Source organism: Musca domestica, unplaced genomic scaffold (genome assembly GCF_030504385.1).
Source record: "Musca domestica strain aabys unplaced genomic scaffold, Musca_domestica.polishedcontigs.V.1.1 35, whole genome shotgun sequence".
Taxonomy (NCBI): Eukaryota; Metazoa; Arthropoda; class Insecta; order Diptera; family Muscidae; genus Musca; species Musca domestica.
In genome coordinates this window covers 7,948,213-7,973,356 of record NW_026712315.1, presented here as the reverse complement: position 1 = coordinate 7,973,356, position 25,144 = coordinate 7,948,213, and the positions used below count along the sequence as shown (strand labels likewise).

Below are 25,144 nucleotides of genomic sequence, written 5' to 3'. Positions count from 1 at the left end.
GACCTTCAGTTTATCATTCACAAAATAAACAACTACTAATATATATGTGAAACTTATTTTCCTTATAAAAATCTACTTTCTTCTTCGTTTGTAGGTCCACACCGCACAATACCATTGAATGACTGAAGAGTTCATTCTTCAGTGTCCTTGGTACACTCAAACAATTCCCCTGACCATTAAACAACATAATTTATACACAATTGCAATAATTATTTATTAATTGACAACGGCCGTTTGTAATTCATTATCAGACTGGTCGAACACTAAGTAGTCGTCAGTTACTTTTTTTATTGGTCTTCAGTCGTTGATACTACTGGCCCATATCAAAAATTCATTTATCATTCATTCATGAATAACTCAGCAAATGGGTTTTTGTTTCGGTTTCGTAGTCGTCGGCGCCGGAATGAAACCCAATTGTAGGATTCAACAAGACGATCAAGCTATCATACATGTCTGTGTGTTTCTGCTCGTTTTCATTTTCATCTGCAACGCTTTGTTGCACATTAATTGCGACTTGGATTTATATTTGTTTAAGGTTGCTGCTGTTGTTGTGGTTGTTGATTGCTGCAGCTAGATCGTTAGATATCACTGTTATTTGTAGGAGTTGCTTGACGGTTTGATGTTGCATATTTTCGTATTCGTTTTTGTTGTTAGTTTTTTTTTTTTTTTTGTTTTAAACTCATTTTAAGACCAAAGCAGACAGTGGGTGTTTGAGGTGTTGAGAGAACTTGGCTGTAATCAATGTTATCTGTAGCACCATCAGACCGACATTTGTTGCTGAGCTGACGGTGTTGCAAGTGAATTTTTATTATATTTTAGACATTAAACAATTGGAATTTTCTGAAAATATGAATACATCCCACGTTGTAATTACACATGTGTTTTGTTTAATTTAAAGTGCGTTAATTGTGTTTTACATATTAACACACATAACTTGGCGTTGGCTTTTTATACTAGAATTGGTTGGAGGTTGCAATGGGAGTTACTTGAGAATGTGTGCCAATTGTGATAATTATTTTATTTTCATAATCTTGTGTTAATTGTAGAAAAGGGTGTGTTATTGTTGACGTTGTGGATATGTACATATGACCTAAAATTTTTCACCAGAAAGAAGGAGCCTAGAAATAATTAATGAATGAATTTTACACCCTCCATATTAGGCATATTAAGTTTATCATTCTTTTTATAACTCATGGAAATACGCATGTCAGACACAACAAAGTATATACATTATTGATCAGCGTAAAATTCTAAGTCGATTTTCGACTTAACTTTTTCGTATAACCCCCATATAACGGTACCTCCCGATATTCGGTATTTTGATGATTTTAGGCGCAATATTTTCCGGAATTATTTGAAACTCCGTATTTGAACGGGTACTACAATCTATGACAGGAAACTTTCTATGCAGGTCCACGTATTCTTATAGCCTCCATATAACTGTTTACCCGATATTCGGTATTTTAATGACTTCAGCGACATATTCTACCAGAATTGTTTCAAATTTGAAGGTCTTAATGGCTACAAGAGCATATTATCAAAATTTGCGTATGTAGGTCCACGTCTTCGCATAGCCCACATATAATTCTACGTCCGTTCCTTCGGTATGTTGAAGATATTAGCGACATTATTTACGGGATTCGTCTCCAATTTCGTATTTGAAATTCGGAATCGGTACTATAGCCTATGACGTACATATAGCTCCCATATAGCGGTTTCATTTAAGCGATATTTTTCGATGCATTTTTTTAAACTTTTCAAGTTTCTTCCAAATGGTGGAGGGTATTAAAAGTTCTGCCCGGCCGTACTTAGCTGCTTTTTTTAATTGTTATATGTTAAAAATCTTTTCGAATTCGTATCTCTAACCCAAAATACTATGGACCTCATGCATAAATTCTGCATCTGCATACATTTGGTGGTGAAGGGTATTAAAAGTTCGGTCAGGCTTTTTAATTTTTTTTTCTTAAATAAAGAAAGAAAACGGCTACCGGCATGGAAGAGAATTCTGACTATGAATGGAATGAAAAATACTACTATTTTCAGAAGACCTAGAAGAAATGTTGGGAGATGTGGGCAGACGATCTATTTCAGTTCTTTTATGACCAGATGACCCATTATAGCTGTGCTGGGAGCTATTGTGCTTAAGCATCTATTGACAGAAGATCTTCTACAGCCCTTCTGAAGATAGAAGACCCGTAACAGCTCTTGCATGGGCCGAAGTCCTGTAAAAGCTGTTCTATGGACAGAAGACCTCTTTTGTGAACAGAAGACCTGTTGTAGCTCTTCTGAGAACAGAATATCTGTTATAGCTCTTCTATGGACCGAGGGCATGTTACAGCTGCATAATGAATAGGAGACTTGTTACAGCCCCTCAATGAACAGAATACCTGTTACAGCTCCTCTATGAATATAAGACCCTTAAAGCTCCTCTATGAACAGAAGACCTATTACAGCTCTTCTATAGACAGAAGACCTGTTACAGCTCTTCTATAGACAGATGACCTGTTACAGCTCTTCTATAGACAGAAGACCTGTTACAGCTCTTCTATAGACAGAAGACCTGTTACAGCTCTTCTATGGACAGAAGATCTGTTACAGCTGTTCTATGGACAGAAGATCTGTTGCAGCTGTTCTATGGACAGAAGATCTGTTACAGCTGTTCTATGGACAGAAGATCTGTTACAGCTGTTCTATGGACAGAAGACCTGTTACAGCTCTTCTATGGACAGAAGACCTGTTACAGCTCTTCTATGGACAGAAGACCTGTTACAGCTCTTTTATGGACAGAAGAACTGTTACAGTTTTTTTTAGCGACCGAAGACCGTTAACAGCTTATCTGTAGACATAAGACCTGTTATAGCTCTTCTATAGATGGGAAGCCTATTACAGCTCTTCATCATACATAAGATATTCCTTTTTTAACGACCTTCTGTCTTTAAAAACTATCGCTGTGTTAAATGACATTGACAACTGAAGGACTTCCTAAGTAACTGTTATTGTTGTGATTGCAATTCAAATATGCATTGCGGGTCGCTTTGCCATGACCTTGCCTTTGTTTTGATGGCAATCTATAAAAATAGACATTTTAAAATGCACCACCTTTTTGTTTCATTAAAATGCTGAAAATGTTTTACTAAATAAAATTTATGTGATTTTGGAAATGTTTTAAAAATGGGTTTACATTTTGTGTTGATGGAAAAAACAGTTGTTTAATTGACATTGAGTAGAAAAAGGAGAATGTTTAAAGTCTAAAGCTAAATTTAGATGAAATAAGCCAAATATTCAGCAACCACAAAAATATATAAAAATTTATGTGTATATAATTATGTGATGAGAATTTAAATCTGTCTTATGCCGTTTCAAATCACTTCATAGCGAAGAAAAATTCGGGCCAAGAAAATTCAATAGTCTGAGGAAACATGTCTTTAGATTTATTCTCCAAGTGTTTTCTATTGAATATTTGAAAAAATCAATAATTTTTATTTATTAATAAACTTGATGACAATTGATTAATATCTCTATCAAATCAGATAATGAAAGCTCACATTTATTTTATTTATGCTAGGCGACATTTAAATTTATTCCGTTTTTTCAGCACCCTTCCAGCACCCTTGAACAACAATGGAAGGCAATGCCAATTTTCGCAGTCACTTCGCTAAAATTCATTGCAATGATTTATGTTAACCATAATTATGCTCCTCTCTTCCTCCACGGAGTCTATTAGCCTTCAGGCAATAAAAACCATTTGCCAATTCAAATCCATGCAATCATAACATTGCCCACCCAAACAACCTCAAATGCAACAATCAAAATGTAAGGTAACGCCAAATTAAATTTACAACAATTCTTCGAAGTAAGGAGACGCCAACAACAAAGTCATTGAACTTAACACACACATTTACACATTAAAAAAATAGACTTGAGATGGTAAACCATAAACTTATTTTAATGCAGACTTACAATTGCCAAACCATTTGGCCATGATTATCAGTTTGATGCATGGCGCACACAATGGAGAAAAACACACAGGAGACACCTTGTAATCTTTGTTGGAAACCAGATTTCAAAATCGCGATTTGGATGAAAATCGCAAGCGATTTATTAAGACCATAGCCAAAATCATAGCCACCGAAAATATTTGGAAAAATCTATAACGAGATTTCCACATAAATGGTTTACGACAGTTCATTGTCATAGTCAAAACTAGATAAAAGTATAACTAACAACTTAAGGTCTCCTTTCACAATTTTTGGTAACGGCCGAAAAAGTCGTTTGAAATCTCAGTTATTCAAAATTACACAAAAAAAAAAAACAAATAAAATAAAAAAAACAAATGTACAGATAGAGAAACTTTCAGATTTGAACAGGTATTTTATCTACTGAAGATCTTTAACTGAAAATCTGGCTTCAGAAGAGCTGGAACTGGTCTTAGGATCCAGAAGAGCTGAAATCGGCCTTCTTGCTCCAGAAGAGTTGTAACGGATTTTTCGGCTTCAGAAGAGCTTTAATTAAACTTTTGGTTCCAAATGAGCTGTTGCATGTCTTCTGTTTGCCAAAGTTCTTTTGGCCCGAAAAGAGCTGTAACAGGTCTTCTTTCCCCAAAAAAGATGTAATAGAATAGCAGTAACATGTCCTCTGGCTCCAAAAGAGATATAACAGGTCTTCTGGCACTAGAAGAGCTTTAATTGGCCTTCTGTCTCCAGAAGTGATGTGAATGATCTTATGGCTCCAGAAGAGCTGTAACTGGTCTTCTGGCTCCCGGAGAACTGTAACTGGTCCTATGACTCCAGAAGAGCTGTAACTGGTCTTCTGTTTACAAAAGAGGTGTAAGATGTCTTCCGTTCACAAAAGAGGTATAAAAGGTCGTCTGTCCAAGGAGGAGTTGCAAGAGTTATTCTGTTCATAGAGGATGTGTAAGAGTTATTATGTCCACAAAAGAGGTGCAACAAGTCCTCCGTCCGCAGAAGAGTTGTAACAGGCCTTCTCTTTACCAAGGAGCTGTTACAGGTCTTCTTTCCACAAAAGAGGTATGCCAGGTATTCTCTCCACAGAGGTCTTCTCCACATGTCTTCTGACCACAGACGAGCTGTAACAGGTCTTATGTTACAGGTCTTATGTTACAGGTCTTCTGTTTACAGAGGAGCTGAAATAGGTCTTCTGTCCACAAAAGAGGTATAAAAGGTCTTCGGTCCACAGAGAAGTTATAAAAGGTCTTTTCTTTACAGAGGAGCTGTAACAGGAATTTTTCCCCCGTGTGAGGTATGAGAGGTCTTCTGTTCAAAGAGGAGCTGTTACAGGACTTCTCTCAGGCAACAGGTCTTCTCTTCACAAAAGTGGTATAAAAGGTCGTCTGTCCAGAGAGGAGCTGTAAGAGATCTTCCGTCCACAGAGGAGCTATAACAGGTCTTCTGTCCACAAAGGAGCTGTAACAGGTCTTCTATTCACAGAGGACCTTTAACAAGTCTTCTATTAGCAGAAGAGCTATAATGGGTTTTCTGCCCACAGAAGACCTGGAATAGATTTTCGTTCCAAAGAAGAGCTGATACAAATCTTCTGCCCATATAAGAGGTAGGACAGGTCTTACAGCTCTTCTTTTTCCTAGTACTACTTTTTATTATATGTAAAAACCGTTTTTAAATTATTCACATGTCGAAGAATCATTTGCTAATTCTCTGCCTTAGACAAAAGACTGAAGACACGAACTTTTTTATATTCTCAAGAGTCAGAGAGAGGTTTAGTCGTATTATTAAGTTTTATGTGGCCAATTACCGGAATTAATTGTACTAATTAATATGCTAAGAACTCCACAAGTTTTCAGTTCAAATTTACCAATTAATCTACCATAAGACTTAACAAAAAATTAAGGAACAATTCTGTGGTCAATCGAATTTTTGAAAGGCCTCCACATGTGTGGGAGGAATTTGCATGCCTATGAGCTAACCTCCCATGTTTTTTTGTTAGGCAGTTATGTTAAATAATTTTATAATTTAATTTATAATTTATCTAACTCGGGCAGACATTCATCTAATAAAGTTCCATTCTCCAAAGGTTTTTTTTTTTTCAAATATCGGAGATTTGTTTTTTATGGCCAAATGCCCAGCTGGAAACAATTTTAAATGCGTTAAGAGCGAAATGCGTCCGTCAAAACTTTATTTTTAAAACGTGATATGCATTTGTAACGGTCTGTCTTGAAAAAAAAAACTCCCCATCCATTAGCTAGTTTATTACCAAAAATTTGCGTTTAGTTATTTGATGGTGAATATCAAATTAGTCTTTTTCCGTTTTTTTTTCTGAAATTGAAAGTGAGGAAAAACAACAACAACGCCGAATGTTGTGTTAGACGGCGTGTGAATATTTATTTAAGAGTGGCATCAAGGGCCACAGACAAACAAACATTGCGTAATATTTACAAATATTTTCGGTTTTATTTGGACATTTGATTACTTTCACAAATGTCATAATCGCCGAGAAATGTCGATACGTGTATCCATGTTGAGGGGTACTGAATGTCAAATCAAGTAATAATAAATTCAATTGCGTTAAATTACATGAACAGGTGGGTTAGGGGGCGAGTAAGGGAATGAGTGAGCGGGGTAGGGTATGTCTGTGGGAAGTTTGTTTGTGTTTTGAAGGAGTGGTAATAATTTCAATTTATTTGTTAATTGTTTTTGTTATTAATTTGAGCATTTATGTTAAGAAATGTTTGTGATGTTTTAAATAGTATTTTTTTTTTCAAATAATAGTGCAAAAAAATAAAAAATACCTGCAAATTATTATAGTTGATTAATTGTAATTACCTGCAATGAAGGAGAGAAAAGTTAAAAACATGGTTAATTGTTGTTAATTAATTAATAAGTTTTTATGAGAAATAAATATTTGTTATATAATTTTTATGAAATGTTATGATTTCAAAATGGTAAATTTAGTAAATAACAGAACGAATATATTTCGAGACCCAATAAAATCTGAGAAAAATAATAGGAGTTTTTACGCTGCAACTCTATGGTCTTCAAAATTTCTTAAGTTTGGGGAATTCCTTATCTATAAATACTAAATAATTTTGACCGACAGTTTTCAATTGGTTACAAACCCAGAATATCAAATTGTAGTTCATTCATTTAAAAAATCCAACCTTCAAAATATAAATAACTGGGAACTATTGCAGAGCCAGAATCTTCATTGAACAGCTTTTGTGAGGATGCGGTCCACTATAAAGAGGACCTTGAAAATTCTTTACCGACGTAAATTCAAAATGTAAACTGGTATGAAACATTTTCCATAGGTCGATGTTATATTTTGGGTGAAACATTGAAAATGTCGATATTTAGGAGATACCGCCGGCGAACTCTGTCAACGCCATAATTCCCCATAGTTATAATTCGAATTTGTTCGCCAAATTTTAAAGCTATGCATAAAATAGGGTGACCTCTATTCTGATTTTACAAACGGAGTTGTCTAATTCGACTCAGAATTTTATGCTGGTCAAGTAAGCTGGGTGAGATGAAAAAAAAAAAAAAAACTGCAACAAAGTCAAACGCCATAATTTTTACATTTTTTTTCTAAATTTTATTGAATGAAAAAAAATGTCGGAAATAGCATCAAATTTTAGAAAAAGTTTAGATTTGTTCGAATTGGTCACCTTTGGCACGAATTATGGCCTTGCTCTGCGGTGAATTATGGTTGCTCTGCGGTATTTTGGTGCATTCCCTGCGAAGCGCTTGCTTGAGGTGATCGACACATTTGTATTTTTTAGTGCCAACCTTGCTTTCCAAAATACTCCAGACAATAGTCCAACGGATTGGCTTCCGGAGACTTTGGTGGCCATTGTGCACTGGAAATGAAGCGAGGAACCTCATTTTGTAACCATTCTTGGGTAGCGCGTGCTGAGTGCGATGGTGCTGTGTCCTGTTGAAATGTCCAATGTCTGCGACCAAAATGTGTGCGTGCCCAAGGCTTTAATACACCCTCCAGAACATTTTCGCGAAAATATTCGGCATTTATTCCGAGTCCACGGTCGATTAATACGAGCGGAGTGCAATTATCAGCTGTTATGGCATGGCATGTATAGGTCCACGTTTTGGTATAGCCCCCATATAAAGGTACCTCCCGATATTCGGTATTTTGATAATTTTTTCCACATTTGTTAACGGATTTGTCTAAAAATTGGTATTTGTTGGTCATAATGGGTTCCAGCTCCGGTGGAAAAACATTTCATGTATGGGTCCACGATTTGGTATAGCCCCCATATAACGGTACCTCCGGATATTCGGTTTTTTTGCCACATTTTTCACTGATTTGTCTAAAAATTGGTATTTGTAGGTCATAATGGGTCCTAGTTCGTGTGGCGAAACATTTTATGTATAGTTCCACGTTTTGGTATAGTCTCCATATAACGGTACCTCCCAATATCCTAATATGATTTTTGACACATTTTTTCACGAATTTCTCTAAAAATTGTTAGTTGTAGATCATAATGGGGCCCTGTTCGTGCGGCGAGTCATTGAAATTATAAGTCCACGTTTTGGTATAGCCCCCAGATAATGGTACCTCCCGATTTTCGGTAATTTGATTTGATTTTTGCCATATTTTTCACGGATTTGTTCGAAAATTGGTTTTTCTAGGTCATAATGGGTTCTACCTCCGTTGGCGAAACATTGCATGTGTAGCTCCACGATTTTGGTATATAACGGCATCTCCCGATATTCGGCATTTAATGCACTCTGTAACAACAATATTTGGGGAAATATATCAAATGCAGCTCAGAAATACCTTTGCTAAATTTTATCGAGATCGGTTCAAATTCGGATATAGCTCCCATATATAACTTCGTCCGATTTACGTTTTATTGTGCACCAAACATCTAATATTTGCCCAAATAGGATGGAATTTGGCACATGTGACCGAATTGAGTCTAGAAGGTAGTATGCCAAATTTGGTGAAAATCGGTTCAGATATGGCTATAGCTCACATATATATTGTTCATCCGATTTGTTGCATTTATTGCCCACAGCCGTAATATGCACTCCGTGACAACGATATTCAGGGAAATATATGAAATACAGCTCAGAAATATATTTGACAAATTTTATCGAGATCGCTTCAGATTGGAATATAGCTCCCATATATATCTTTATCTGATTTCAAATTAATTTTGCACCAAATAGGCAATACAAGTCCGAATTTAAAAGATACAAATGCTTCGCCATATTTTGTCCTTTGAACTTTAAATTACAATTATAATCATTGCGTGTATGATTAAATTCTCCCATAAAATCTTTTAAGTGTTATGTAGATCTCTACAAAATAAGCAAAGTGATGTAGGGTATCATAAAGTCGGCCCCGCCCTACTTTAGTACTTTCTTTACTGGTTTTGTTATGCATTCGTTCATAGCTTTTTCTCGCTTGCGTTAATTTGATTAATTCTAATAAATTTTATAATAAACACAAAATCAAGCAAATTATGCAATATTGGAAATTTATTAGCCAGTAGCTAATTGTTAACAAATACATTACGACAAAACCACCGACGAAAAAATGTTCAAATACCCCCCAACGAAATTTGCATAATAACCCAATATGGTTTAAATAAATATGAATCCAAAGAGAATTAAACGAGACCTCTGGTCACAGAAAATTTCCCTCACGTAGCAAACATTTAAATGCTACGTTTAAGCATTTCCCCATCGGCAACCAAGAAAAGCAAAGAAAAAAAAAATAAAAACAACAAAAAACACCGGCAAAGTTACGCATTACCACCAATTGTTAAGCTGTTCGCTTGTTTTGGTTTTCGAGGGTTTCGGTTGCAATCCAAAACTTCCGTTTAATGTATTTTGAACGCATGCCACCACGACCGCAGAGGAGATGTTGTAATACATAGATTTATGTTCTGTTTTTGTTGTTGTTGCTGTTGGTTTTCCTTAGATTAACAATTATTAGCTAATACTTTTTTTGTGAGTCAAGCCAGACATGTTGTTGTTGTTCAAAATGTTAACAAGCTAAAGGCATGAAAAATATATTGTCCAAGTTTTGAATGTCATATCAACCATAAAAAAATAAAACTTTCGCTTTTGTTTTTATTTTTCTCTTTGGATTCTCAACCCTGCAGAGAGTTAAGAAAGATAGGGAAATATACGAAATATATTATTTTAAAATGTAAATGGAAAAAATCTTGTCCACCAAATGTTAATGAACTAACGAAAGTTTTATGTTTCATTTTATGTTATTCACCACATATTTTATTTTAATAAAAAAAAAAACGAAAAAAAAAAAAATAATTTACATTAATTAACAATTTTACACTCTACTGATTTTATCTCTATGCTATAGTAGCAATAAAAGCTTAATATTTTTATAACCATCATTTACGGATTTAAATAGGCAAAAGAAAATCATGAAAACTTTCCTGTTTTACGGCTGAAATATACTAAGCTTAATCTCTATTTTCAACCACAACTTCAAACATGTTGGAGATAAACATCTTTGAAAAAAGTGTGAAGAGCCATTGTCATGGCTGTTTTGAGACGCACTTCTGCTGAATGTTTCATTTTTTGACTGAATGAAAAAAAACCAAATTCCTATAATTAGGCTTGTAGTGGGGTGTGTACCACATGATTAGCTTAATTTAGCGCACCGCACATCTCATTAGGCTATCTTAAGCTCAGTCACGTAACATGGGTACAATAATCGATAATTACTAATTACAGGGGGACATAATCATGGAAGTAGTGAAATTTTACGAAGACGTCAAGGAGAGAGGAAGGGAAACCTATAGAAGACAAGAAGTCTACTCATATGAGACCAGATTTTCAATTTCTTCTCATAGAAGAGCTATAAGTCCTATGATAGTAAAAAACAGAAAACCTTTTCTAAGAAGAACTGAAGGTCGTAGCCCAGAAGAGCTGAAGGTCTTGTCCTAGACGAGCTGTAGGTCTTCTCATAGAAGAGCTGTACGTCTTGTTCTAGAACAGTTATGAGCAGCCTCGAATAAAAAAATATACACAAAGCACTGATATGATCTCTCGATTTTTGGTCTCATTTGATTTGACATAACAAGGGAGACAAGTTGACCGTCACACAAAAGATCAGTTGGTCTTATTTTAGAGTATCAGTTGGCTGAAATGCAATTTGGAAGAAGAATTCGTCTTCTCATGCAGAACCATTCTGTCAACTTAAAAAAGAACAAATGGTCTCTTTAAAGGAAAGCGTAATGCCTTCCCACAATTTAGATACAGGATGAGATGAAAAAACTGCAAACAACTTCAGAGTGCTGTCATTTCCAAGCCACTCATCTGACAGCTGTTAAAATTATTCCAGTGTGACAGCTCATAATATTTACGAGCGTACAAAAAGAGCGTACAAAGAGAATTCCCCAGAATAAAAGTTATTCCTTATGGAATTCAAGCGTGATAGTGTGTTTTCCTTACATTTGGCTGGAAAACCACAAGTGGCTATCGTTAGATGACTCCAGCATTTAAATGTGAATAAATCTTTTGTGTCTAGTACCATCGCTCATTACCGTGATACTGGTAGCGTAGCCCGACATCAAGGAAGTGGACGGAAGAAAAGAGCAACATCAGCAGAAATGATTCGAATGGTAAAGAAGCGTCTTGATCGAAACACGCGTCGCAGTGGCCGAAAAATGGGTCGTGAGCTGAAAATATCGCAATATTCCATTCGTGAGATATTGAAAATGAGCTCGGTGTAAAGCTATTGAAATTCCAAAAAGTGCAAGAACTTACACCGCAACAGAAAGAAAATAAACTCAAAAGAGCTAAAGAGTTGCTTCACTTGGCCGAAAGTGGTAAACTGCGGAATTTGGGTTTCTCCGATTAGGAGACAGAGGTCAGCTGAAAATGTACACCTTCGGTAGGCTACCAGAACTCAAGCGCCGGCCATGGTGATGGTGTCAGCCGCCATAACAGCCGATGGTCGCTCACCATTCGTATTAATCGATGGTGGCATCAGAATAAATGCCGAATATTATCACGAAAATATTCTGTAGGGTGTATTAATACATTGGGCACGCAATCATTTTGGCCGCAGACCGTGAACATTCCAACAGGACTCAGCACCATCGCACTTAGCACGTGCCACCCAAGAATGGTCGCAAAATGAGGTTCCTCGCTTTATTTCCAGCGCACAATGGTCACCAAAATCTCCGGGTACCAATCCGTTGGACTATTGTGTCTGGAGAATTTTGGAAAGCAAGGTTGGCGCTAAAAATTCCAAAGTGTCGATCACCTCAAGCAAGCACTTCGCCTGGAATGGGCCAAAATACCGCAGAGAAAAATTTGGGCAGCGTGTGACGGTTTCATTGACTGTTTGAAGGCCATAATTCGAACAAATCTAAACTTATTCTAAAACTTTTTTAAATGCAACCAGTAAAGAAAGTCTTAAAGTCGGGGGGACCCTACACCACTTTGCTAATTTAGTAGAGCTCCACATAACAATTAAAAGTTTTTATGGGAGAATTCATACACGCTATGATTATAATTATAACTTAAAGTTCAAAGGACTAAATATGCCGAAACATTTGTATCTTTTAAATTCGGAATTGTATTGCCCATTTGGTGCACAATTAATTTGAAATCGGATAAAGATATATATGGGAGCTATATCCAAATCTGAACCGATCTCGATAAAATTTAGCAAATGTATTTCTGAGCTGCATTTGATATATTTCCCCAAATATTGTTGTTGCAGAGTGCATATTACGGCGGCGGTGGACAAAAATAACAAATCGGATGAACAATATATATGGGAGCTATAGCTATATCTGAACCGATTTCGATCAAATTTGGCATATATATTTTCAGGCCTAATTTGGATGTGTATGCAAAATTCCATACAATTCGGGCTGATATTACACGTTTGGTGCACAATAAAAGGCAAATCGGACATATATCTTCGTCGGGAGCTATATCTAAATTTTGACCGATTATTTCCAATTTCAATAGGGCTCGACCTTGTGCAAAACGAATGATCTGTCCAAAATTTCATCTGGATCGGGCAATAAATGCGACCTGTACTTTGTTTACAAAAATACATGGACAGACGGACAGACGGACGGACGGAAATGCATAAATCGACTCAGAATGTCAAAAGGAACTATGGGTCTATCTCGTTTCCTTCTGCCTGTTACAAACAAATGCACAAAGACCACAAAGACCCTGACCACCTTGTGGTGTAGGGTATAAAAATTATGACGTTGTTGCATTTTTTTATGTCACCCTGTAATTTCTCCTGCAAAAAAGTAATTTACTCACGAGAAACATATGACGCCTTTACACAGCAAAAACAAAAGACTTAAGACACAAACTTGGCTCAGCTATTCACCTCAGTCTCATGTTTTTCTTTTTTCTTTCTTTGGCTCCCCCCAAATGACTTCTGTCTGACTCAGCAGTCACAATGGCCAATTATTAAGTCATAGCAAACAATGTCGTTGGATTTTTGTTGTTGCCATATTTATTACTCTTGGGTATTTAGTTTGTTTTTGCTTTTTGTATCGAGGGGGTAAATGAGTGAACGAGTGAATGACTTGAGACAAATAGTTTTATGTGTTACTAATTTTTGCAAAAGCTACAACAACAACAACGCTGTAAATATTGCAACAACATGTAATAGGCTTACAGTCATCCAAAACAAATTATTTTCGTAACAAACAAACAAAGCAACAACAAAAAGAAAATAAAGTATTTTATTGCCAATTAAATATTTCATGTGTCAGAATCGAGGAAACTGGCGAGCGAGTGGAAAAAACGCCAACAATTATGAGATATTTGTGGTAAATGATATGTGAATAATTTTTAGTTTTAGCAAATATAGAATAGATTAGCCTGAGTATGCGGATTAATTGCGGGAATTTTAATATTACCTAATACGGAGTTATTGAATATGAGATAGTTGTTTGATGATTTATGGCTTTAAATATACATCACTGGCATTAAATGTGGTCAGTTGTCGGCTTAAATTGTCAGTTTAGAAAACCAATCGCAAGCTTACAAGACAAATACAGATAGTTTCAACGAATTGCAATATCTTTAAATATCTTCTCTATAGAAAAAGTTTGTAGGGAATATTTAACGGAAGGCCACCAAAAACTTTTCTCTGCCAAAGAATCGTAAAAGGCATTCTATCCTTGGAAAAATCATGACGGTACTTTTGGCCATAGATGGTCTCAAAAAGGTCTCCTGCATATAATATATCATTTAAAAATAGAATGTCGTTTTACAATGGAAAAAACACAAAAGACCCTCAAACTGTCTTCTGACAAAATTGGCGTTCTTCTTCCGATTATAGAAGAACTTAAACTGTATTCTTCATAGAAAAACGCCAACCTCAAAATACCTTCTGGTCATAGGGTACTTTTAAAACTACTCTTGATTATAGATTTTCTGGTCATAGAAAGTCTTTTGAGCACTAAAACCTTTTTATATGCTTAGACATATGGCTACATTTGAAAGGTCAAAACGTGCCTAATGGTTTTAGACCCCAGATCTATTTTAAATAAATCTGTTTCAGGACATTTGGAGTCGATATAGAGGTGTCTGTCCGTCCGTAGGACGCACGATAACTCTCAAAGGGAGTATCCGATTACATCCGTGCTTGGTACATTGTAATAATATGATACCCACCACCGTAGGGTACTTTTAATTTTTTAATTCGTCATTCATTCAGATGCAACACCTCAAATATTCGTCGCAGATATATTCCTGATCAGAATATATTAAATTTTAAGATTCAGCGATGTCCGTTGAAATAAAATTTGACACAAAGATTAAGAGATTCTATACTGGTACGTCCCGATTTTCGGAATTTTAAAGGTTTCCTTTCCACAATTTCCAACCAAAGTAGATGGAACTTGACAATCGGGGTTATTTTTGGAGATGGAACAGACTCTATTTCAAAAAATGGTCGATTCAGGTCCATTAATTGATATAGATGTCATATAACGGTACCTTACGATTTTCGGGTTTTTGCTACAGTTACCAACCAAATCAGCTGAAAATTCAGATTTTGGGTTCTTCAAAGGTCTGTTCTCTCCTTGCGATTAAGGCCTACACACTTGAATAGTTCCCAATTCCGAATAGATCCACTCCTTCCAAACCTCCCCCATAAAGTGTCAAAAGTTTAAACAATCATAGCGCAAGGTTGAGGGTACTGATCGACACTTTTTAATTTTCTGTCTTCTTTCTCCATAAAATATTTTTCATCTGATCGTTAAGGCAATTTTCTGACCCCAGAAAACCCTAAACCGGTCGTCTGAATAAAAGAAGACTTTCTTCTGTAGTCAGAAGGCTAATCTGTTGGTAATAAGTTCTTTATTGAACCCCTTCAAAAGATGTTCCTTATGGAAGTTCTTACAACTCCTTTAAAAAGTTCTTCCTTACCTAGAAGACCTTAAAAAATTTTTGGGTTGTAAAATTTCTTCGGGCTTCTAGATCACTGAAAATCATCTCTCAATAGAAGGTATATGAAATGTCAAACAGACTCTTTTAAAAGCCTTATGTTAATAGTAGACTTCTAAGAGGTCTTCTGTCAAAAATCTACAAGTCTATAGAGGATATATCTATGGAAGAACACTAAAATCCTTGATTTAACAAATCTTCTGATTTTAGAATACCGAAAACCGCCTTCTAATTATAAAAGCTTTGAATATTTGCAAGAGTTTCTCCAGGAAATCAATTCATTAAAAAATCCTACAAAAAGTTCGTGTCTTAAGTCTTTTGTATTTCTCCACATATTTCTTTAAAGGAAATTACGCCGGATTTCAAAATAACGATTTCAAAAAAATGCTACAAAATATAAACGGATTCATAACGAAATCAAAATCAAATCGACAAAATCACTTGTCTCCCTCCATACACAGACAGACAACACACACACTCACAACAATATATACCGAACAGACTGTAGAGGTTGGGGCAAAAACAAATCTATACAAAAAATATTACCACGTCTGTCTCCAAGGTACAGCGAGTGTGGGAAAATTATTCACAAAACCACACTCATACAAGAGGACGCTATGTAATCGTATTAAATTGCTATTAACTTAGATTAACCGCCATTATTTTTCTGTGTAGTAAAATCTAGAAGCAAAGCAAAAAAAGAAACTCGAACCCGAACTCAGTGCAAAAGCCAATAGCACTTGCAGAGAACGACAACAAAAAAAAAAAGTCGTAACACGCCAACAGAAACCGAACACTTAGTTATGAATGACTCATGTAAATAGTTCGACATGTCGCTTCAATAATGGAGGCAATACTCAGTTGGAAGTGCAGCTGTTGCGTCTCTGGCAAACGAGTCGGGTAATCTGCAATAGTTTTAGTTGGAGTTTATGAGGCCAGAAAGGGAGAGGGGTTATCTAACTATGTAACTACCCAAGAGTTTGCTATATTTGTGAACAACGATTTGTAATTTTGTTTTGTTTTCTATAAATCTCTGTGTGTGCCTTTGCAAGGTGTCCGCAAGAATGCCATGAAACATGCAGAACGTCATTCAGACCGATAGCTACAATTTTGATTTCCAACTTGTTGCCACCATGGATTTGTGCTTGTGCCTTCAGCTGTGTTAGTGCATTTATTAGTTTGTATCTCAGTCGATGGCTTTTGTAGCTGTTGTTGTTCTACATATTCTTTTGGATTTCGTTTTTCTTTAACCAAACAAAAGTGAGATCATGATTCCACAAGACCAACAACAACTGCAACCGCAATTAAATCGCTTATTTACATTATTTTCTTGAGGTTTCTAGACGCGTTTCATTCGTTATCTAATTCTTGTCTTGTTTGTTGTTTGATTTTTAACAAAATCTTTGTAATTCCAAAGAATTCATTGTTTTGTTATTGAAAAAGTATGGCGAAGCAACAACAACAGCAACAAAAAAGAAAATAACACAACTATGTTACTAAGGTCATTTGCGGTGTAGGCAAGAAGAATGTTGACTTCAGGTCTAAACATTATTGGGGGATGAATAAAAGATGAAATATTTGCGGTCAGATGGGTGTTGGAGATAATTTTTCATTGATTATATAATACAATCATATAAAATTCTTCAATTATGAAACTGGAGGATTTTTATACCTTACGGTACACAGAGACAAAAGACAGACGTATGTTTTACAATTTCCATGGTCTTCTTTCAAAATTCTGAATTGATTCGGCCGTGTTTGCCCTTCAGCCACTCCTGTAGCCATGTTATAATCATATTTTAGTCGCATAGAAATTTTACAGATCAGTCTGTCCAAAATGACGCATCAGTTTTTATGTGGAGAAATTTTTATAAATTTCGGCTGCAATGAGGTTTTTCCGTTATTATAATTTATAGTTTGAAAATAAACTATTTCAATAACCTCTTCTGAGCTCGAGGGCATGCCAGTCTCTGCAGATGAACTGGGCGAGCACTGAGTCTCTGTGAAGGAGATGGACGGCCACTGAGTTTTGAGAGACCAACTAAAGGGCCATTGAGTATTTAGTTAAGAATTAAAGGACCATTGAGTTTCTAAATACGACTAAGTCTCTGTGGACGAGCTGAAGGGCCAGTGAATCTCTAGATATGAACTTAAAGACCATTGAGTCTCTAAAGACGAGCAGAAGAGCCATTGAGTCCCTAGAGACGAACAGAATGACAAGAGAATTTCTACAGACCAAGAGAAGGGCTATTGGGTCTCTAGAAACGAGCTGAAGTGCCACTGAGTCTTTAGAGACGAACTAAAGGACTTCTGAGTCTCTAGGGGCGAACTAAAGGGCCATTGAGTTTCTAGAGACGAGCTGGAGGGCCACTAAGTCTCTGTGGACGAGCTGAAGGTCAGTGAAACTATAGATATGAACTTAAGAACCATTGAGTCTCTAGAGACGAACGGTGGGCCATTGAGTCTATAGAGCTAGTTGAATGACGAGAGAGTCTCTATAGACCAAGATAAGGGCTATTGGGTCTTTAGAGACGGTCTGGACGACCACTAAGACTCTGTGGACAAGCTGAAGGACCATTGAATCTCTACATATGAACCCAAGGGCCATTGAGACTCTAAAGACGAGCAAAAGGGCAATTAAGTCCATAGAGACGAGCTGAATGGCGAGAAGTCTCTATACACCAAGAGAAGGGCTATTGGGTCTTTAGAAACGAGCTGAAAGGCCAGTGAGTCTCTAGAAACGAACTAAAGGGGCACTGAGTCTCTAAAGACAAACTGTGGGGCCAATGAATTCCTAGGGACGAACTTAAGGGCCATTGAGTATCTAAAGACAAGCAGAATGACCATTTGTCTCTAGAGACGGACGGTGGGCCATTGAGTCTATAGAGACCCGGAGTTTGTATAGACCAAAAGAAGGGCTATTGGGTTCTCTAGAAACTGGCTAAAGACCCATCGAAAAGAATTAAAGGACCAGTGAGTCACTAGAGACGATCAAAAGGGCCACTGAGTGTCTAGAGATGAGCTGTACGGCCATTAAATCTCTGTAGACGAGCTGAATTGGCTCTGAGTCTCTAGATACCAGCTAAAGGACCACTAAAAGCCTAGAGACGAGCTAAAGAGCCACAGAGTTTCTAAAGCCGAATTAAAGGATGATTTGAAGCGCCAGAGAGACTCTAGAGTTGAGCTAAAGCACCTTGGAGTGTCTAAGGATGAGCTGAAGTGCCTCGGTGTCCTTAAAGACGAGCTGAAATGCCTCGCTGTCTCTAGAGACAAGCTGAATTGCCTTTGAGCCACTAGAGTCGAGCTGATAGACCACTGAGTTCCTTGAGACAAGGTCAAGGGCCACTGAGTCTAAACGAAAGGGCTATTTCCTCCCTATGGGGCTCCAGAGTCTTTTTGGACTGAAGGGCCATTTAGTCCCTGGAAACGAACGGAGGGCCGTTGAGTCTATAAACGAGTCTCCAGTCTCTATAAATAAGCTGAAGCGCCGGGGAGTATTTAGTATGAGATAAAGGTCCTTGAAGTCTCTAGGGCCGAGTTTTTGATACCCTCTGCTATGATACATACAAAGTCAAAATGAGGACCTTTAAGGAAACTTGTAAGACAGATAGGCACCTATTAGAAATTTCAAAAAACTTAAAAACGTAGCAAAAAATTCGATAAAACCTTCGGAATACCGAACGAAGGGTGTACCATTCTATGGGAAATATACCAAATGTAGACCTACATTAATTGTGTTTTGCAAAGGTGGTTGGAACCCGTAATAACCTTCAAAATCTAAATGCCAGACAACTTCCATAAAAAATGTGCTTAAATTCGTCGGAATATGCAAAAAATTGTGTTTTATGCTGTTCATGAATTTTTGTAGTCTATTGGGATTAAAATTTTTACTTCGATGACTTACAAATGGAATGACAAACATTATATACCTCCATGTTATGGTGGTGGGTATAAAAAGACTATTTGTACGGGAGCAAGAAGAGATGGTACTATACATACAAGTTGAAGGGTTGAGAAGTATATATGGCGAGTTAAAGTTCAGGACGAGATGAAAGACGAAGATATATTTGTAAGTGTTATATGTAGGCGATCAGATCGGTTATTTACTGGATAAGAGAGGAGCCTTGCTACAGATATTCTGTCTAGAGAAGTTCTTTTAAATATGTTAAGATTTCCTTGAAAGGGTCTCATTTTGTATACCCTCCACCATAGTATAGAGGGTAAATTAAGTTTGTCATTCCCTTTGTAACACTTCGAAATTTACATTTTAGACCCCACAAAGTATATATATATATATATATATATATATATATATATATATATATATATATATATATATATATATATATATATATATTTTAACAGCATAAAATTCTATGTCGATTTAGCAATGTCCGCCCGTCTGTGGAAATCACTCTAGCTTCCGAACGAAATGAAGTAGGTTGATAAAATTCTACTCAAATGTGTATTATGTCTGCAGGACTTTTAGTATTGAAAATGGGCCATGTAGATCCACGTCTTCGTATAGCCACCATATAACGGTTCCTCCCGACCCGACAACCGGAGTTGTTTCAAAATAGGTATTTAAATTTTTTAATAGATACTACGACTTAAGACAGAAACTGGGCCATACAGGTCCACGTCTTCGTATAGCCCCCATATAACGGTACCTCCCGATATTCGGTATTTTGATGATTTTAGCGACATTATTTACCGGAATTGTTTCAAATTTGGTATTTGAAGTTCGTATTGGATACTACAGCATAAAACAGAAGATGGGCTATGTAGGTCCACGTCTTCGTATAGTCCCATATGACGCTACCTCCCGATTTTGTATAATTTTATGATTTTAAAGACATTACCGGAACTATTTCACATTTTGTATTTGAAGTTCGTAATGGATACTACAGTCTATGCCAGATTATTGTCTGTGCTGATCCACGTCTTCGTATAGCCACCATATAACGGAACCCCCGGTATTCGGTATGTTGATGATTTTCGCGACATTATTTACCGGAATTATTTCACATTTTGTATTTGAAGTTCGTAATGGATACTACAGCCTATGCCAGAATATTGTCTGTGCAGGTCCACGTTCTGTAACCCTCATGGTACCTTCCTATATTCGGTATTTTGATGATTTTAGCTACATTATAAACATATTTTTTTCAAATTTCGCATTTGAATATTGTAACGGCTTGTGAAAAAAGTTGCCTTTGCAGGTCCTATAGAGGTCTTATAGGTCTTATAGACCCTAATATACATTCTGTATTTTAAAGATTTTAAAAAAATTTTTAACGGATTTTATTATTTTTGAAAATTACCAAATTTGTACCAAATAGTGGAGGGTATTCAAAGTTCGGCCCGGACGAACTTACAGCCTTTTTACTAGTTTTTGAAAATCATAGCTCTTTTATAGATCTTCTTTCTATGGTAGACTTTTAAAGGGTCCTCTCTTTGTCGAAAACTTTCTGTCACTAGAAAAATCTTAAAAATCTCTTTTTTTGTAACAACTGATTTTGAAATATTAATTAAACATAATAATTTCGCAAATTTTCATAAACATCCATTAAATTTATATGTTTGTAATCGTTAACAAATGGAAACCTATTTGTTTGCAAGCAATTTTATCATTGGCTCTTTTAAGTCATCAACACAGCAGCAGTTATTTGTTTAATAGACGTCAGTCTGGCAAATGTGAGTTCATATTTGTTTTGGCAAACTCTTTAATTATCTAAGGTAACCTCATTTTCAAGGTAACACTTATGTCGGAACCCACTTCGGTTTGTCATCATCCATGGCGAAGTGGTGGATATGTTTGTGAAAAAACTGATGGAATCTATGCTTGAAATTTGAAAACGGCAGAAACCACAAAAAGCTAATTGGAGATGTGTGTGTCAACAAATTGAGTTACATTTCAATTAGTTGGAATTTGTCATAGATGGACTGAGTTCATGAATGGAACTTGGTTTTCATTACGGAAAAGCTATTTAAAAAAAAAAAATATTTTAAATATTTTTTAACATACCAAAACGGAGGGAATATTTTTGTGGGAGTTTAAAAATTATTTACCTGGAAAGGAAAAAGAAAAATATTCGGATTAGTGTTGTTTTTATTAAGAAAACATTAGACAGTAAAGAAAAAATCATTTTGAATATTTAATTGTTCGAATGCAAAATTTTCTGAAATTTACAATAAGTTAAGTTAAACAATTACAAAACATTCAAAATGGCAATAAAAATTGGCCTGAAGTTAATACTAACTGTTTCCAATTGTAGTTATAAAGGTAGAACAAACATGTTTGAATATTTTTATACCCTACATGGTCAGGTGGTCAGAGTATTATGTCTTTGTGGATTTTTTGTAACCGGCAAAAGGAAAAGAGATAGACCCATAGTCCCCTTGATGATCTGCATAAAATCACATTCTGAGTTGATTTATGTATGTCCGACCGTCTGTCCGTCCGTCTGTCCATGTATTTTTGTGAACAAAGTACAGTTCGCATTTATTACCCGATCCAGATGAAATTTTGCACAAATCATTTATTTGGCCCAAGGACGAACCCCATTGAAAATGGAGATAATCGATTAAACTTTAGATATAGCTCCCATATATATCTTCGTCCGATTTGCCTTTTATTGTGCACCACACGTGTAATATCAGCCCGATTAGTATGGAATTTTACACGCACAACCAAATTAGGCCTGAAAATAAGTATGCCAAATTTGATCGCAATCGGTTCAGATATAGCTATAGCTCTAATATATATTGTTCATCCGATTTGTTATTTTAGTCCTCCGCAGCCGTAAGATGCACTCTGTAACAACAAGATTTGGGGAAATATATCAAATACAACTCAGAAATACAGTTGCTAAATTTTATCGAGATCGGTTCAGATTTGGATATATCATCCACATATAACTTCGTCCGATTTAACTTTTATTGTGCACCAAATGCCTAATATTTGTCCAAATGGGATGCAATTTTGGCAATTACGACCGAATTGAGTCTATAAGCTAGTATGTCAAATTTGGTGAAGATCGGTTCAGATATAGCTATAGCTCACATATATATATTTATATATATATTGTTCATCCGATTTTTTATATTTGTTACCCTGAGCGGTAATATGCTCTCCGTAACAACAATATTCAGGGAAGTATATGAAATACAGCTCAGAAATATCTTTTTCCCAAATTTTATCAAGATCAGTTCAGATTTGGATATAGCTCCCATATATATCAGATGGGCAATACAGGTCCGAATTTAAAATATACAAATGCTTCGGCATATTTAGTCTTTTGAACTTTAAATTATAATTATAATCATAGCGTGTTTGATTGAACTGATGAATGAGATGAAAAAACCTCAATCAACTTCAGACTGCTGTCATTTCTCTGCCACTCGTCCGACAGCTGTTAAAATTATTCCAATGGCAGCACATTATATTGTTTACAAGCGTACAAAAGCATTTTGGTAAGAATTTTCCAGAAAAAAATGTAATTCGCGATGTGATTTCATTTTTTTTTTGGCTGAAAAAAACAAAAAAAAAAAAAAAAAAACTGGAAGAGCACTACAGCATTTAAATGTGAATAAACCTTCATCTGTGTCTCGTACCATCGCTCGTTACCGTGATACTGACGTCAAGGAAATGGACGGAAGAAAACAGCAACATCACCAGAAATGGTTCGAAAAGCAAAGAAGCGAATTAATCGAAACCCGTGTCGCAGTGGCCGAAAATGGTTCGTGCACTGAACATATCGCAATATTTCCTTCGACAAATATTGAAATATGAGCTCGGAGTAATGCCATTGAAATTCCAAAAAATGGACTTACACCGCAATAGAAAGAAAATGGACTCAAAAGAGCTAAATAGTTGCTTCGGTTGGCCGAAAGTGGTGAACTGATAAATTTGGCTTTCTCCGATGAGAAAACATTCGTTGTCCAGCAGTTTGTAAACAAACAAAATGATCGTGTTTATTTGCCAAAGAGATCAGCTGAAAATGTTCACCTTCGGTTGGCCACCAGAACTCAAGCGCCGGTCATGGTGATGGTGTGGGCCGCCATAACAGCCGATGGTCGCTCTCCGCTCATATTAATCAACCATGGCGTCGGAATAAATGCCGACTTTTATCGCGAAAATATTCTGGAGGGTGTATTAAAGCCCTAGGCACGCAAACTTTTGGCTGCAGACCTTAAACATTCCAACAGGACTTAGCGCCATTGCACTCAGTGTTGGACTATTGTGTCTGGAGTATTTTAGAAAGCAAGGTTGGCACTAAAAAATACCAAAGTATCGATCACCTCAAGCAAGCTCTTCGCCGGGAATGGGACAAAATACCGGAGAGCAATATTCGGGCAGCGTGTGACTGTGTTATTGGCCGTTTGAAGGTCATTATTCGTGCCAGAGGTGACCAATTCGAAGAAATCCAAACTTATTCTAAAATTTGATGCTATTTCCGACATTTTTTGCTTTCATTCAATAAAATTTAAAAAAAAATATGTGAAAATTATGGCTTTTGACTTTGTTGCAGGTTTTTTTTTTATCTCACCCTTTAATTATTTCGTGTGCTCATTCTCTATCATTGTCTTAGCCCAAATCCTCTTCTCCAATTTTTTCTGCAATTTCCCAACATTTTTGCCATTACCCATTTTCGTACACTTCGTTTAATCTATTTCAGTGTGCTGCTCTTTTTCGTTTTGCTACTACATTTCATCAGCATTTCTGTTGGCAATTACTTCGACTTTATTCCAGTTTGGCAAATCATTGAACTATTGTAGCCATGGCTTACATGTACAGACATACATAAGTTGGTTCCCCGGTATTTATTTGGACTGTGGGGAGATTTGATTCATTCAAATAAGAGCCAAAAAGAGATATACAGACATACAAACAATTGATTAGATTTTGCATGTGGTTTGCAAATACAGTCTTCTCCTCTCATCGTTCGGAATGCCTTACATGGCTGGCTTGATATACATTTTGTTGTTGTCTTTTCTTTACCAGTTCGAATTTTGCAATTGGCTTTGTTTAAATTATTATATTGCAAGTGCAAATTTATATCTTTCCATGCATTTCTTTTGTGTGGTTTCTTGTTTTTGTTGTTGTTGTTGGTGGAGGGGATATGTCGATGACTCTTTGACTCTCCGCTGGAGACGTTTTGCCAAGTGTTTTGCAATAGGCATTTGATGAGTGAGGAGTCAAGCGGACTTGGTGTTGAAAGAATAAACCTTAACGGTAGGTGATTTATGCGCTCAAGGTGTTGTAATCTGATTGGAAATGGGTTTTGAAATCTCAATTTGAGGTCTTTGGACCTCCCTAAAATGTAGAGAGTCACTAAAAAGCATACCAAGAGATAATTGATAAGATAGATAAGGTCTAGGTTTTAGTTTTCTATTCCACTGTTTAATGACTTCCAGGCTATCTATGAGACTTTTTGGCCCAGTCGATCGTAAAGATTGACTCCTCGATCCTTCATATCTTGTATGGGCTCATATCATCTCAAATGCAAAGCTTCATTGGCCTTTTAGCTCGTCGATAATGCCTCGCTTCGGCTCAATTATAAAAACATGCTGACGTAGAAATTTCCTATAGAGCATTCCACTGCTGCTCTTCCATATATTTCCGTAAGCCATCTGTGACCTTTCAGCTAATCTATGAAGTCTTCCCAGCCCTGCAAATCCTAAATGCTGACTGGTTCACCCAATTTCACAGCCCGTCATAAAGGCTTGGTGGC

At 36.3% G+C, this 25,144-nt stretch overlaps 1 protein-coding gene across 2 annotated transcripts in view; it reads right to left on the bottom strand.

Moving 5' to 3' along the window:
• LOC101894575 (mucin-2) overlaps window positions 1–25,144 on the bottom strand; it is a 63,309-nt gene that overhangs the window by 21,520 nt on the left and 16,645 nt on the right. The gene's annotated exons all lie outside the window — the stretch shown is intronic.